Below are 17360 nucleotides of genomic sequence, written 5' to 3' on the forward strand. Positions count from 1 at the left end.
ATATCAGAATAACACGAAAGCAACTGACCGAAAAGTTTCTCAAAGACAGCACACATAGGGCATAGAGGTTTGAAACCTCTTGAAGTAGGTAAGTCTACAATTGAAGACCTTTTGAAAGGATATTAGATTTAGAAAATTGGTCTACATGATATATAAAGAGACTAGACTTAACTTACAATCGGATGGATTGAAAAAAAAACTACCAGTAAAAATTATCGATTAAATAAAAATCTATCCCAACCCTTAACCTCACTCACTAACTGAAAATATGATGGTTAAAATATTTTTTCGGTGGTTTTGCCTGAATATGCCTTATCAATGTGCTACTATTAAACTATTAATTAGCCATTAATACTGCCTTTAAAATCCGAATATCGAAGATAAAAACAAAAGTTAAAATAACGTTGCCTGTTGCTAAATTGATACATTTTTATATATTTTATTTCAACATAAAAAAAGTGAGGATGCAATTTAGCATGAGTTTTCCAAGCGATGTTTCAATGAAGAATTACCGCCATACGGGTGACATTTGGCCTAAGCGTGACTTTGAAAACGTCAAAAAACTAATTTATGATAATCTAGTGTCTATTTACAAAGAATTCCATAAATTGACCACGTTGTTTGCATGATTCTGATATTACATTATCTGTAAAAACAGTGGTCCAAATTCACCCTTATGGCCCAATGTCACCCCCAAACGACAGTACATCATTTGGTAATATTTTTTACGTTGATTATTTTTTTTTTAATATCTTTCCGGGAAATGGGGTATTCCGGGATACGACTTTCCAGGAAATGTCTTTCCGGTAATGGTATAAAACCACTCTACTGTACAAAAATCTGTTGAAGAAATATTTTAGTATTGAATTTCCGAAAAATCGTTATTGGTTTATTTATTTTATTTATTGATTAAAATTTGAACCCTGAATTTATATTACAGGTCGGACACGATTACCCGGAGTATAGATTTTTTTTCACTCCGGATAATCGAATCCTCCGAATAATCTAACCGCTAAGAAAAAAAATGAAATCTTCGATAAAAGAACTTAACTATTATCTTTTTTTATTGTTTTACTTAGGGGAACTTACGTATTGTCGGCAGCCTAAGCAGTTGAACTTTTAGGAAGGCAATTATACACAACAACAAAGCACAACAATTAACAGGAGACACCTGAACTACACTTGAACACACTTAATTTATTAATTATTATGCACAAAACACTATTTTGTTCTCTAAATCGTCTATTTTTCCTCACCAAATTCACGAGGAACTTGTTCTTTTATCGGCAATGCAATTACTATTGTCGGCAACAAAATTGTTCTCTTCGGCAATCCAAAAAAAGTACAAAAACTAGGTTATGTATTGGTAACTTTTCGTATTTGTTGACAATGCCTGAAATTGAACGTCACTCATTATGTTCTACTCGTTGAAAGGGCCAATGCAGAAAAATACAGACTACACTGAGAACAGCATTGCAGTTATAAATAGAACAGCTGAGAGTCATATTGAATACACAACGTCACTAAATTTGTGCAGACTAAGGCGCCGTCCACAAATTATGTAACGCTCTAGGGGGAGGGGGAGTAGGCTCAAACGTAGCGGCTCAAACACAAAATTTACTTTTTCATACAACGGTCCGCAACAGTCGAGGGGGGAATGGTCGAACACGGTTCTCTTGATTTGTTCTTATTGCGTATCAATTATACATGCGGCGATCTGGACTATAGAAATTCATACATTTTGCCTTAAGAAAGATGGAACGATTGCAATACGAAAGCTTTATTTATCGTTTTAGCATCACCCCACATCAAGGCGTCGATAGACGGAATCTATGACAAAAGGTCGAAAGGCAACAGGTCGAAAGGACAGAAGGTCGAAAGACAAAAGGTTGAAAGGACAAAAGGTCGGAAGGACAAAAGGTCGAAGAACAAAAAAGGGGAGACAAAAGCTCGAAATTTTTTTTTCAAAGAAGGAAAAATTTCCCACCAAGCAAATCATTTTCGTCCTTTTGTCCTTTCGACCTTTTGTCCATAAACCCGATAGACGAGGGGAGTGCGCACGAGCCTATCGCTCACAAGGTTCTTGGTTCGATTCCAGGTAACAGGCTTCAAATTTATCCCTCTCATTTACCATTATCACGTCTATCTTTTGATACTATCAAATGATACTATCACTATGGGTAGTGATAGGGATACTATCTCTTCTTGAAAAATGATGAATAGAAGATAGACTATATTATCTCTATCAATTGATAGACGGATGGAGATACTATCAGTATTTTTTATCACTGTTGGATCAAATATATCTTTATCATCTATCTTTGGGTAAAAATATACTATTTGCAAAATTCTATAGCTATCCCTATCTATCCTATCATTGATACAAATACTGAAATCAAAATCTTGCGCATAATGGGAAAAGGCCAATAAAAATAAATTAAGGTATGTTCTCATGGATATTTTCGGAACGGGCACGACGAGAGAATGACGGCAATCGATGTCCGACGCCATTTTGAAATCCAAGATGGTGGCCTCCGGTTTGGTAAAATCCTTGAAAATCCATGCAATATGGGTATTTTCGGAACGGGCACGATGAGGTGATGACGAAAATCGATGCTCGACGCCATTTTGAAATCCAAGATGGCGGCATCTGGTCAAGGAAAATTGTTGAAAACCCGTGCAATATGGGTATTTTCGGAACGGGCGCGACAAGAGGACGACGAAAATCGATATCCTACGCCATTTTGAAATCCAAGATGGCGGCCTCTGGTTTGGTAAAATCATTGAAAACCCATGCCATATGGGTATTTTCGAAACGGGCGCGACGAAGGGATGACGAAAATCGATGTCCGACGCCATTTTGAAATCTAAGATGGCGGGCTCTGGTTCGGTAAATTCATTGAAAACCCATGCAATATGGGTGTTTTCTGTACGAGCACGATGAAGGGCTGACGAAAATTGATGTCCGACGCCATTTTGAAATCCAAGATGGCGGCCTCCGGTTAAGGAATATCGTTGAAAACCAATGCAATATGGGTATTTTCGGAACGGGTGCGACGAGAAGATGACGGAAATCGTTGTTAGACGCCATTTTGAAATCCAAGATGGCAGCCTCCGGTTTAGTAAAATCATTGAAACCCATTCAATATGGGTATTTTTGGAATGGGCACGATGAGGTGATGACGGAAATCATGAATCATTCATAAATCATGTTTTTGTTCATGTTATATTGAGTTACGTTATAAAGAGGTTACGTTATATCGAGGTATGATTTTACTAATCCGGAGGCCATTATCTTGGATTTCAAAATGGCGTCGAACATCGATTTTCATCATCCCCTCGTCGCGCCCGTCCCAAAAATACCCATATTGCATGGGTTTTCAACAATTTTCCTTGACCAGATGACGCCATCTTGGATTTCAAAATGGCGTCGGATATCGATGTTCATCATCCCCTCGTCGTGCCCGTTCCGAAAATACTCATATTGCATGGATTTTCAATGATTTTCCTTGACCAGATGCCGCCATCTTGGATTTCAAAAGTTTCAGTTGAGCTGTCGATGAGTGCACACGTCTTTTTCGGTCGCTGCTGTGTGTTGGGCTCTGTTTGTCCGTATTGTCTTTTTGAGCAATCGCGTGTGTTTTCTCATCTTGTTCTATGCCGAGCACTACAAGAAATCAGTCGAAAAAACGAGTGGATATTAGCCCAACTGAAGGTGATAAGAGCAAGGAATCAACGTCATCCGAGAATCCAGCGAAGCGTCATTGGAAGAACCATAACGTCACCATGAGTAAGGACATGACTCTTATGGACCTACACAAGTTGCTCAAAAGTGAAATACAATCTTCCAAGGAAGAGATTCAGAGCAGCATAATGGATATGAAAGGGGAAATCAGGAAACTTAGTTCAGAAGTTGATGAAGTTAGGCAATCCCAAAGCTTCATTAACGCGGAGTTTGAACATTTCAAGAACGGTCTGAGTAAATTCACGGATGAAATGAAAAAGACCACCTCTGATGTCGCGCTTCTGAAAAGCGGGCATGCGGAGCTCTCATCACAGTTGGCTACAATGGAACATGACCTCAATTTTGTTCAGCAAGGTCAACTATCAAACAACCTGCTGATTTCCAACGTAATAAAAACCGCCGACGAAGATCTCTGTGCAATCTTATGCAAAATCTGTGAGGTTCTCGAGGTTGAATTGTTCGAGCGTGAAGTTCTGGTCATCACCCGATTAGCAACGAGGAACACAAAGCAAATTGAACCGATTCTGGTGCAGTTTGCCAACAGATTTGTAAAGGATAGGATCATTTCAGCAGCAAAAAATACCACACTATCATGCCAAAATATCGGGTTCACAATCGACCAACGCATCTACTTCAACCATCACTTGACACCACACAACCAAGCATTGCTCCAGATGGCGAGAGCCTACAAAAGGAAGCACGGCTATAGGTTCGCGTGGTTCAGTAAGGGTCACATCTACATCAAGCGGGACGAAAACTCTACGGCTGTTCGTATTACTTCAAGTGCTGATCTACCTTCGGAAATTGATGAGTGATGCCACCTCCGTAGCTCCACCTCTACAAACATACCAATATCGATTTCGTGATGGAGCACCTGAGTGACCATTTGACGAGTATGGACATCGAACATCGTTTAAATTCGGTATCGGTCTCTTCATCTACATTAAACCTTCTTCATCTCAACACGAGGAGCTGCCGAGGCAAAATGAGTGACTTGGTTCAACTGATCGATCAGTTGCGCCACGTGCATGTAGTAGTGTTTAGTGAAACGTGGCTTTATCAGAACGAAATTTGTAATATGATTAACTACGATGTGTATCACTCATGTAGACCAACTAGAGGCGGTGGAGTTTCAATGTTCATTCTTTCGTCATTCAAACATCGCAAGATATACGAACTAGTAGATGATATGAACAATTTTCTGATAATTGAATTGATGGAATATAATTTGAAAGTTTTTGGTGTATATACTCCGGGGAGGAATGTAGATTATTTCCTTCAAAAGTTTGAAGAGACTCTTAGTAATTTCAAAAGAATGGTCGTAATGGGAGATATGAACATTAATCTGTTAGATGATAGTAACCCTATTGTGAATAATTATATATGTAGCCTAAATGCAAACGGTTTTGTTGTATTAAACAAAATGAATAGTGCACATGCCACTAGAACATCGAATACCATATCAACGATCATTGATCATGTAATTACGGATATTCTGGATCGAAAAATGGTTCTGGTAATCAATGACACCGAAGCCCATGTTTCCGATCACAAAACGTTGGTATTTTCAATACAACATAATGTACAATCTAAAAGAAGGATATATGAGAAACATGTAATTCATTATGAAAACATATTACATGAAAATTTTAGGGCTGAATTAGATGAAGTTCAAAATTACGATGAATTTGAAAGCCTCTGCAATCATAAGATAAACACGAACAGATCCATATACACAGTAGTTGATGACAAAAAACCACTGCAACCTTACATTGATAGAAATTTATACGCTGAAATAAGAAAGAAAAACAAATTATTCAAACTTTCGAAAGCGAATCCAAATAATGATGCATTGAAGAGAAACTATCTGTTACTTAGAAATTCCATTAGAAATAAAACAAAATTAGCAAAAACAAGGTACTATAACGCAAAATTTGAAAATTGTGTTGGTGATCCTAAAAAGATGTGGGCCACGATAAATGAAGTAGTTTTCAATAGAACAAGTAGTAAGCAAGATAATCAGATCAATTTAGTAGAAAATGGAAAGAAAATATTGTGTCCAAACGAAAATGCACAAATATTCAATGAATATTTTCTTAGTATAGGCTCTCAAAATACGTCAAATACGAATGCGAATCTCGAGCAGAATGATAATCCGGAATTATTCGATTTTTTACAAGTAACAGGAAGAGATGTTGAACAAACGATAACAAAATTAAACCGCACTGCGGCAGTAGGTAAAGATGGAATATCTGTTAAGTTTCTGAATCGTACAAAAAGTTTTATAACACCTAAATTAACTGATTTGATCAATGATGTAATTGCAACAGGTAGTTTTCCAGATAAGCTGAAGATGTCGAAAGTGATCCCATTGTTCAAATCTGGTGATTGTACCTTAAAAACATGTTTTCGCCCAATATCAATACTTCCAGCCACATCTAAGGTTTTTGAATCAGTTCTAGAAAACCAAATGAGGTCGTATCTGCTTAATAATAATATTATAAATAGAAATCAGTATGGATTCCAAAAAAAGTCAAATACAGTGGCGGCGTCCGCTGATATGATGAATTACATATATCGCGCCAAAGACAGAGGTTTAAAAGTTATTTGTGTATTTTTAGATTTAAGCAAAGCGTTTGATTGTATCTCACACACAAGACTATTAGGCAAAGTTCAAAAGTATGGATTTTCAGAACACGCTGTCAAGCTTCTTAGATCGTATTTGGATAACCGACTGCAATACACTTTCGTCAATAATTGTTATAGCGCCCCAGGAATTGTAAAGTCAGGTATTCCACAAGGGTCAATACTAGGACCCCTTTTGTTTATAATATATGTGAACGATATGTGGAATTTACCCTTAAGAGGACGCTTACAGCTATATGCAGACGACGCCTGCCTTGTATACGAAGCTAGTACAACGGAAGAATTGGAATTGGATATTCAACATGATATGAATCTGTTGTTGAGGTGGTTATCAGAAAACGGTTTAAAGCTAAACGTTGAAAAGTCCTCCTACATAGCACTGAATAACAACTTATCAGTTGATATACAAGTAGACTCCATTTTGCTTAAAAGGACTGATACATCTAGTTTTCTTGGCCTAATATTAGATACTAATTTGTTGTGGAAGGCTCATATTGAAAAAGTAATCAAAAAAGTTACCCCTTATGTTTTTGCCATGAGAAAAGCTAGGAAATTCATCTCGATGGATACATGTTGGAAGCTGTATAATTCATTTATCTTGCCTCACTTTACATACATGAGTTGCTTGTGGGGATGTGCAGCTAGTATATATTTGAAACCCCTAGAAATAATTCAGAACAAAGTAGTTAAAATTATAAGAAATCTACCTATACGCTTTCCTTCAGTCGAGCTTTACAGCGAATCTACTTTGTCTATACGATCACTCTGCAAATATAACATGATGATTCATATTTATAAGGTCCGTAACAATTTGATAAAAACAAATGTCGTACTGTTTAATGTATCAGATGTACACTCACATAATACAAGACAGCAAAATTCGATCTTTGTAAACTGTCCTAGGACCCAATATGGCTGGAAAAATCTTTTTTATCAGGGAATTATAATGTATAACTCGCTGCCAAATGAAATGAAATCTCTTAATCTTAGGTTGTTTAAGCGTAGTTTAAAACAATATTTGTGTAACATGTAATTTATAGTTAGAACAGCCAACTGAATAAGTAGAACCGCTATTAGAGTAGCTGATAACAGTTTGTTATAAACTTTTAGCTACAAATTATATTAATAAATAAAAAAAAAAAAAAAAAAAAAATGGCGTCGAGCATCGATTTTCGTCATCCCCTCGTCGCACCCGTTCCGAAAATGCCCATATTGCATGGGTTTTCAATGATTTTACTAATCCGGAGGCCGCCATTTTGGATTTCAAAATGGCGTCGGATATCGATTTTCGTCATATCCTCATCGTCCCCGTTCCGAAAATACCCATATTGCATGGGTTTCCAACAATTCTTACACTTCGAAGCCGCCACATTGGATTGCTAAATATGGAATTTAGTTAATTTTCTATACCCATCGTCCAACAATTTTTATTCTATTTTTATCAATTGATAAAGATAGAACCTCTATTATTGTTATTTGAGAGATGTTGTACTGATAGTATCATCATAAGAAATTTTTGCGATAGACATACTATCACTCTATCCTCTTTCTCTGATAGGAACCATTCTCTCTTTGATACTATCAGGATGGACAAGAAGTAATAGTATCATCTGGCTGAACTGGTAGTATCAGTTGTCTATCAGATAGATGATAGTATCATCGTCTATCTGATAATTTTGATGCCTGCCCATGAAATATATTTATGCAATGAGAATACATTATTTTTTAGCCGAACACATCAAGTTAAATTGCGAAATTTGTTCAAAAATAAATTATGACTTACGCATTTTTGGCCAAATCTCACCCCCAACGACGGTACTTGCACATTTGTTTTCAATGTTCCACGATTTTTTTCTGGTTTATGAATATTGTTCGATCCATTCGGATCAACTTTGCCAGTAAAATTGATTTGCGTTCCTATTATTCTCAGTGTATGAGAAAATCAGAATAAACCCTTTGCAAATCAATTCACTTATGACTTGACACAAAAACATCATCCTCTGATTGCCTGTAGAACAACAGCAGTGTTGCCAAAATAGCTCAACTATTAAAAGACGTATCTTTTATATGTTTCTCAGTATATTGAAGATTATGCCCTACAATCTACTAATAAGAAAGTATTAAAAGGCTCAATTGTTACCAATGCATGCTTTGTTGGCTAATTCCAATAAATTAATTAGTTGTGTTCTATTTTTTCGGTGAATTTAAATCGTGAATAATAAATACACCGCAATTGAATATGGTTTTCTGGCAACCTAGTCCAGCAATAAAAATTGATTGCCGAGGAAATCAAAGTGCATTAATTTTAATTTGTGATTTAAAGCATAAAAATTAAGTATTTTCGAGTGCTTTATATACAAATCAAAAGTTCAATAGTGCATAAGTGATCGGTGCGAAGCTTGTGTGAAAAAATTGCCATTGGAGCTGAGAATTGGACCTTTTAAAGTGGTGAGTGTATGTAAGCTGTTCTTGTGTTGTTTTATTCGGCAGCTCACGAATGACGATAATTTCGTAAGCATTTATTTGATTTAATGATAAAACCCATGTTATATAATATGTTTGTGAAAGATGTGATTTACATGGAAGATTATAGTTCAAGGAATATGTTGAGTACATTGAAGTTAACTCTTGTTCCATAGATAAATTTAAACAAAGACGATAAGTTAGTGTTGCCGAAAATACCCTTAGGGTGCCGAAGCCATCATTTACCCTATATGATGCGGTGATTTCTGGCTACGCAATTATTTCTAGGAACAGTACAAGAAAAAAGAAGTTTGACCAACATCCACAAAAAAAACACTTTTTCAAACCCCCCCCCCCCTTTTCTTAAATACGTTCAAAACAGCAAAATCATTGATATTGTATAATGCAATGCCAAATTATCTCAGATTTATGCATAAAAATTGAAAAACAAGAACATCAAAAAACAAATTCCGGATAATCGAGTCTAAAATTCCGGATAATCGAATCCCGGATAATCGAGTCCCCGGATAATCGAGTCTCCGGATAATCGAGTCCGACCTGTACCATAAACGCGATTGTTCAGACCAACCCCAAGTAACCAAAAGTTCGGACAAAAGAGCATGTCCAGCATGCAGCTATGCTTAATCAGCTTTTCAAAGAATCATGAAAAGCGTTCTGAACAGCGCACTTTTTAAGTATTTATCCGAGCATAAGTTCACAAAACGTTTTTTTAAGCTGCTGCAGAAAATGTTTTTCAGCTTGAAAATGAACTATAACAATAAATCCGTTTATTCTTTACAAATTTGATTCAAACTTATAAGTTGGAAAGAAAGTGGGCAACTTCACATTACTTCAAAGTTTTTATGAAATGCAGTTGTGTTCAGAATAATAGTAATGAAAGGCGATTTCCGTACTAAATGCTCAACTTTGGCATGCTGTAACTTTGTTTCCCTATGAGCAATCGGGATGAAATTTTGACAGTAAACTACAAATATACTCCATTTCAAAATCACAGAATTTGAAAATTTTCACACTACCGGCTAAAAAGTTAAGCACCAGGTGAAATCGCTCAAAATAATAGTAGTTTTAATAATTTAAATATCTGCTGATTTTGAGTTTTTGAATTTTTCTTTACACATCGTTTCAACCATTTCCACCCAAGCTATAAATGTATAAACTTTTTAGCCGGTAGTGTGAAAATTTTGTGATAATGAAATTGGGTATACTTGTAGTTCACTGTCAAAATTTCATCCCGATTGTTCATATGGAAACAAAGTTACAGCATGCCAAAGTTGAACATTTTTTATGAAAATCGGCTTTCACTACTATTATTCTGAACACAACTGTATATGCGGATCGTATTCAAGAATGATTGCAATTACATCAGCATTTAAGTTTCATGGAGCAAAATTCGAACATGATGTGAACTGCTGAGTTCACCATCCGCACCGATAACTTATGACTATTTCCACACGAGAATCATCATACAACTTTCCGTGGAAGTCACTGAAAGCCTTTTAAGAAGTTATTTAACAAATTACCTATCTGTAGCCAATACAAGAACGTTCTCAAACCAGCCCTCGAATGCTGGAGAATGCATATGTTTTGTCTAAAAATGGCAATATAGTTTCAAACCAATTTCTGTAAATAAAGGGCAGAAAAACGAAGGTCTCATACAAACTTTTCAGACTTTATAACCACGAAATTTGGGCAACTTACTCAATGCAAATGATACTCACATTGATATTTCGGAAAATCAGGAATTTTACAGATCCCGGGAAATCCCGAGCAAGACCCTCTACTCCAAACGTGTGGCTACAATGTGGACATATGGCAGAAAAGCTGAAGCAGTATGATAACATTTCAAACCAATAATCATCAGAATATAAACTGGAATAAAGCACCAGGATAGTTGAATACATCGGCAAATTGTTTCCAAATTGCAAATAATTTATGATTTTCATTATTTTCCATACGTTTTGACTGCTCTCGACTACCATTCTTCCATGCGCTTGTGTTGGAAGTTTGAGAAATTTGAGAATTCAGCGTAGCGAGATCAGTGAGTAGAATACAAACATCAGTGTCGCTGCTCAGCGGCCAGTAAGAGAAACTGAATATTCGAAGGGTTGTTATCTGTAAATTTTGCCACTGGCGCCAACTAGTAGCGTTCAAGATCAAAATAAACAGTCGTTACCCTATTAATTTTCTCAAAACCGTATGAAAGTTACTTACGTCGATTTGAAAAAGTTATCGAGAAATGTTTCTACTCCTACACGCAGCAAACCGGACTATCGTGATTCATACATTTTGCTTTATGAAAGGTGGAACAATTATTACAATACAAACGCTGTATATATCGTTTTAGCATCACTCCACACCAAGGTGTTAATTGGCATATCCATCGCAACGCTCTTGGTTCGACTCCAAACATTTTTAGTTTTCAAATTCTGGTTTCATAAGGCAAATTTACGAGTTAATTAATTATTATTAATAACTTTATTTGGGAGACTTTCAGCCCGTGGCCGGTTCTTCTCCGTCAAATTTACGAGTTTTAATGTAGAGAACTTATCGTACATGCTAAATGAATACACACTCAATTTAGAATGCCGAACCTCGGCTAATTTTAACCGAGATCCGCACAGCCGAGTAGTCGGCAAACAGATTTCGTGGGATCTCAGCAAATAAAAGCCGAGTATCAGTAAATCGTGCTAAGCAACCGGTCAATTTGTTAGTTGAGTCTCGTTTAAAAACGGGAAACCGAGATTTGCACAGCCGAGCTCGTGAAAAAAATCTAAGTGAGTAGAATTACAAATCATCGCTATTACATAGAACTCCTGAAATCGGGGTTGTAACAACAATCTAAGTTGATGATGGCTGCAAAAGTGTGTTTTATGATCAGAAGTAGAGCAATATAAATCATTTTTATGATAACAATATGGTTTCAGACTCTTGGTATGATTTTTCAAACAAATTGATCTGAACTTTATTATAAATTTGTTACAATAAATCATTAAACAACACAAAGCCATTTCATTGAGAGAAAAAAGTTTTGACGAAAAACCTAGAAAACGCATATTTTATTCGTATTAAACATATTCCACGCAGTTATCAAACTAATTACTTAAAAAACTGCGGTATATTACCAGAACCAGGCATTACAGAATTCGCTCTCATTTGATTTTGAAGCACGATCAAAGCAAACGAAGAAAAACATCCCATCTATTGCGGTCCACGATCGGCAATGTATCGCAAGTTGTAACAAGTCTGATAAATAGAAGCAGCGAACGAGAGCCCCAAAGAGAGAGCGATGATAAAATCCATTGTGCTCGCTTGTTTACCGTTGGGGTAAGGTGTTTTACTTTACTGGCACGATAAACAATCTTCGACCTTCCGATAGCAATAGTGTCCAGTGTTGATAGACTCACACTCATATCTCAAACAATACGCTCTCCCGCGAGAGCAAACTCATTAGAGATCTGCTTCTTAAATCTCACGCTTGATTTTTTGATGCAAAATCACTCAATCAACTCAAACCGTAAAAAAAAATTCAGTCGCAAAACCCATCAAAAACATTTGAACTCCGAATGTTGTTGTTTACGTTAGAAAGAATTACTATAATTGTACCAGACTAACAAAAAAATTCTAGCCGCGTGTCAGTAAACTGTGGAAATACGAGACAATGAGTCAAAAAGGTAAGCCAATTCGCCCATGATTTTTTGACTGCTGAGTTGCGTGATTGACAACTCACGCATGAAAAATCTCAAGCGTGAGTTATGAAAAATTGAGTTTTTTACAACACTGATAGTGTTCCCCAGGTTTGGAGCTTGTTTAGAGGGGTTTTGTCATGCACTGCTATTCCCCGATTTGATCAAAGTTGTAGCAGTATACGATAAACAGTCTCTCATAATGTGCTGCATATTGTGATAGTTAAAGAGAGCGATACGCGAGAGATTCTCTCAATTTTCTCAGGATTTAATCCTTGACCAGAACAAAAAGGATATTCTATAGGGATTCAGGGATAACATTGAATTAAATATAGATTAGCCAAAACAGTTCTTTCAGTAGTGGTCTTATATATTTTTTTGCATTTTGCAAGCTCTTTATCTCCATACGCATTGCTTATGTTATGTTCTTCAAATGTGTTATTCGTAAAATTGAATTGTAAAATATGTAATTTCATGAACTCAAAATCACCATGGCAATATGCCAAAGAAATACACAAATTCAGTGAATATGAACATTTTTAGTGAAGTGGTCCTAAAATTTTGTCCGTCACTGTATGTGCGGGGTGGTGGAATGCATTCTGCTGACTGATGTAAACGAGAGGCCGACGCAATTGCGCGCTTTCGATGAGAGAGAGAAGCTAAGCTCACGGAGAGCGCTGGGAGAGTTTCAGTGTCTTGTTTTCAAACTGTCTACTACCGACTGCTAACTGCAGGTCATGCGCACAAACCGACAGCAGTGGATTTCACTTTTTATTCACTAGAAATCTGTGAAAACATATAGAATCACGGTTGGCGGCAACGGTTGTGTGGGTCATATTTTCCCAGTGCATCGGGATCCACGTGACCCACCAAGACACACATGCGCGCAACCACTTTGAAGTGAGGGAAATTCACCCGCCACCATCGGTGAAGATAGGTGTCGCGAGCTTTAAGAGGAAATATTTAGTATTTGTCATTGAGTAAATTTTTCAAAATGTTCTCATTATGGTCAATTTACGACGACACGACTAAGATCTTAATACTACTAGTTAAAAAATCAGGGAATAACGTATTTTGGACAATCAATAACGCCATTATATTTTGGACGGCAAATCGAATGGAAGTTTTCGATATATATAGTAATCAACAAAAAAATGCATTGGCCATTTTTCCTTAAAAAAAATGTCAATTAATCGGGGTTATATTTGTCGAGACTTTGTTATTCCTACTATGGAATCAGATATTTAAGTTCATCTTTTTCATTGAGTAAGGTCCGGTTTCAGCACCATTCGACAGCTTCCTGCTGACGAAATTTCCGAGATTGAACAAACAATTTCGCCAGATATTTCATCAATTCAAATGAACACGCCTCAAAATGCGGCTGATTTGGAGCTGCCAAACAGATTTGCCTGCAGTTCTTATGGGAAGTCTGCCGAAGAAAATGAGGCGGCCGATAATAGTCACACTGACATGAGATGTTCGAAGCATTGTAACAACGTTTCCAAACATTTTAAACAAGTCTGTCGGTTTGAAACGATAAAGGATTATTCAGCGCATAAATGTGAAAATACAAACTTGTAATTTAAGTACATATGTCCAAAAATAATACAAAATAACCGCAACATCGGCTTATATTGCCGAGAATACATAAATTCTACTATGAGAGATTGTATACAATATATGTCTCATAAAATCCCGATCAGGAGTGAGAGGCAATCACACTAACCACTACCCCAGCAAGGCCGCTGTGAATTATTGCACATGATTAATCATTCTATGTATATCAAACCAACCCCCTTACTAAAACTGCACCTGCCTCTGGTGTACGCATGCCGCTTCCTCCCACCACACGCCGAAGGCTACCCGGCAACGCTAAAAGCCACAACAACAGCAACAGCCTACGACGAACACCGAACCGACATCGACAACATCCACATGTTGCTCTTTCGTTAACAAATGTTTTTGTTTTGGACTCGGAAAATAGAAACATAAAACGACATCAACTTGCAAGTGGTGGTCGTTAGCTCGTCACGGTTGGTAGCTCTGAACGCGTTGCCAACCGCGTCGAAATGGGGTAAGATTTTCCACCACCACCCCGAAGGGTGCACTCTGCTGCACAGCAGTTAGTCGGTGCTAAGTCAGTCAGTTTTCTTTCTCGTTTCGTGTTAGAACGTTCGGTCCGGAGTTGAAACCGTCGACAAATCGCGGCCGTGGTCGTGAGAAGGGGGTTCAGGGCAGCAGACCTTGTTATTGGAAAGTGGCATCCTTGAAGCACACGGGTCGTGTTGTAAAATTCCAGCTATGAATTTATGGATTGCGCTGGATTGTTGTGCTCATTTGCGTTAATTAGTAGCGGTGGTGTTGTTCGGTAGTAGCTATTAGAGAGTGAACATTGTTCTTGGTAGTTCTATGAACCAGTTCAAGTATCCTCCAGTGTAGTGCAGAAAATTGGTTTTGGCAAAACAAGGCTCCTTCTCCCACCCGCGTTTTTTATGTTGGGCGTTGTGGAGGACAGAACCAACCCCGTGTGCTATGAGTCATCAGTTTTGTCGTAGAAGAAGTTCCATTTGCAACATCCGCTGTGGTTTGCCCCCAGAAGTGTACGACGATTAATTGCCCCTGCAAGTGCTGCGACGAAGGATATGATATCGATTACGCGCTAGTGCCCGCAGGTTCAAGTGGTCTCCGTTCTAGTGTGCACGTGTATGTGTTTGCTAAGTGTCACCACCGCAAGCGGGTGGTGCTAAGCTCTAATGAAAAAAATTGATTTTCTGTTGTTGCTGCTACTTCCTCATCACAGTCCGAACGTAAAAAGGATATCCTGTAGAGCCATCATCCATACGGTATTCCGACAACAGTGAATCTAAGGGTGCCTCTGTGCTCCTCAATTAGCTGAAGTGAACGGAGCAACAACATCTGATCGCAAGCCATCTTCCGAGAAATAGTCAAAAATCGAAGCAAAATAACTGCGAGAACTAGAATTTTCTCCATAAAACACGTCGTCGCATTTTCACCTAACTGAGGTTCCCACCCACTCTTCCAAAAAGATGTACCACCTACCAATTCACTGCGTCGCGTTCTAATACAAAATTGTGTAGACCAACACGACTGATGACGACGACGAAAACGACTCGATTTCTGCCGTTTATTGTGCATTGTGTAGCAACTGTGGAAGAGAACACCACGTTGCTCCTCAGACCGTTATTATCAGAAAAACATCTTCTACAAATCTGTACTCATCAGTTGAGTTCTATAGCTTAACTGCATGTCTGGACAAAAAAAACGTTTTGAAGTTACGCTCTAACGATAAGCCTACACATTCAAAGGACAAACAATGCTAGAGTCAATGTACCAACTTCTAGTAGCATGTCTCTCTCTGATTTAGATTTTTCAACTAAACAATTGAATCAAATGATTGATGCAATATTCAAAACTATCACTATGACTGAAGCTGTCCTAATGCTTTAAAACACAAACTTGTAGCATTCTCATATTAATCGAAATCTCTTTATTTGAATTAGACATGTAGTCACGATGAGAGGGGTTCCAATTAGGGTTGCTAGTACCGACCCATTTGACGAGTACAGGTTCTTTGGTACTGTAACTCTGGGTACCGGTAATACTAGTATTACCGGTATACCGATACTGGAAGATTTTTTGCAATAAATATAAAGCATACACTATTGACAAAAAATGCACCTTTTTCAAATTCAATAAACACAAATTTGCTGAAACCTATTCTTATTTTTTATGAGTTATAACACTAACAAACATACACACTTAGAATAATCTGCCGAATCTCGGATTTTGAAAACCGAGATCCACACTGCCGAGCACTCGGTAGTCATCTTGTTTTAATAGTATTAACTGATTATCTCATTTTCTATAAGAGGCTTTAGCTACCGTGATCAACTGAAAATCTTGGCATCACAAAAACTAAAATCTCAGCATAAATGAAAAACAATCTTTTTAGAGGCACTTTCAGAAGCAGAAGATATTTCTTAAATTACTTAGTTTTCATTAGTATGATTAAGTACTAAGTACTTGGGGCTGTCCATTAGAGTGGTTCAAAAAATCGTTTTTGCTCCACACCGCTCATTCGATTCAAGATCAAATTCTGAGTGCCCTCTAAAAATTTGAGCTCATTTGGATACAAACTGAGACTGCACAAGCCCTTTAAAGTTTATATGGGAATTACTATGGAAAAAGCAACCAATTCATTCAATCGGTCATAGTGTTTGCCCATGTGCTCTTGGGGATTAGAGCTATGTTGATACTGTGAGATACAATAATCAGCTAAATACAGTGTATAGTCACGAGCTATGGGTGGCAGTACTTGTTTCAAAAAAAGAAAAATTACGACATTTGCATTTTCAAAAGAAGCATACAAGAAATATCTAAAAAACTGATCAATGTTACCCCGGATCACGGTACTAATAGAACAAGATATTTGAACTTTCAATATTTTTCTAATACTTTGGAGACGCACGTAATACCACCCGACATTGAGCACTAAAAAAAAAAATAAAAATATACACGTTGAGTATGCTTATTGAAGATTTCGCTCTATCTTACTTCCACCCGCTTCATCATTTTCAGCACTTGATTTTTTTTAGAAACTTTTACATGATATTTTCACTAGTTTTCTACATATAGAAACACAAATGCACTTTAACAAATGTGAATGAAAACAAGATGGCAGATGGTCAAACAAAATGCTGATAATCTCAGTAAACTTAGGTACAATCTGATATATCAGCATTCAAAACGACTGAGTTCGGTGAAAACATTGTTAACGTTGG

At 37.2% G+C, this 17360-nt stretch overlaps 1 protein-coding gene across 10 annotated transcripts in view; it reads left to right on the forward strand.

The window, feature by feature from the left end:
- Nucleotides 1–17360, forward strand: part of LOC5566562 (phospholipid-transporting ATPase ID) — a 194383-nt gene that overhangs the window by 113814 nt on the left and 63209 nt on the right. For 3 of the 10 annotated variants that reach the window (XM_021853180.1, XM_021853182.1, XM_021853184.1), the window contains exon 1: nucleotides 14680–15401. The exons of 2 other annotated variants lie outside the window; for them this stretch is intronic. The gene's annotated coding sequence lies outside the window, so the exon portion shown is untranslated. Of the gene's footprint in view, nucleotides 1–14679; nucleotides 15402–17360 lie in introns of those variants that run through there. 5 more of the 10 variants (XM_021853183.1, XM_021853185.1, XM_021853187.1 and 2 more) reach the window with 3 other exon arrangements.

Source organism: Aedes aegypti, chromosome 3 (assembly GCF_002204515.2).
Source record: "Aedes aegypti strain LVP_AGWG chromosome 3, AaegL5.0 Primary Assembly, whole genome shotgun sequence".
NCBI classification, from domain to species: domain Eukaryota; kingdom Metazoa; phylum Arthropoda; class Insecta; order Diptera; family Culicidae; genus Aedes; species Aedes aegypti.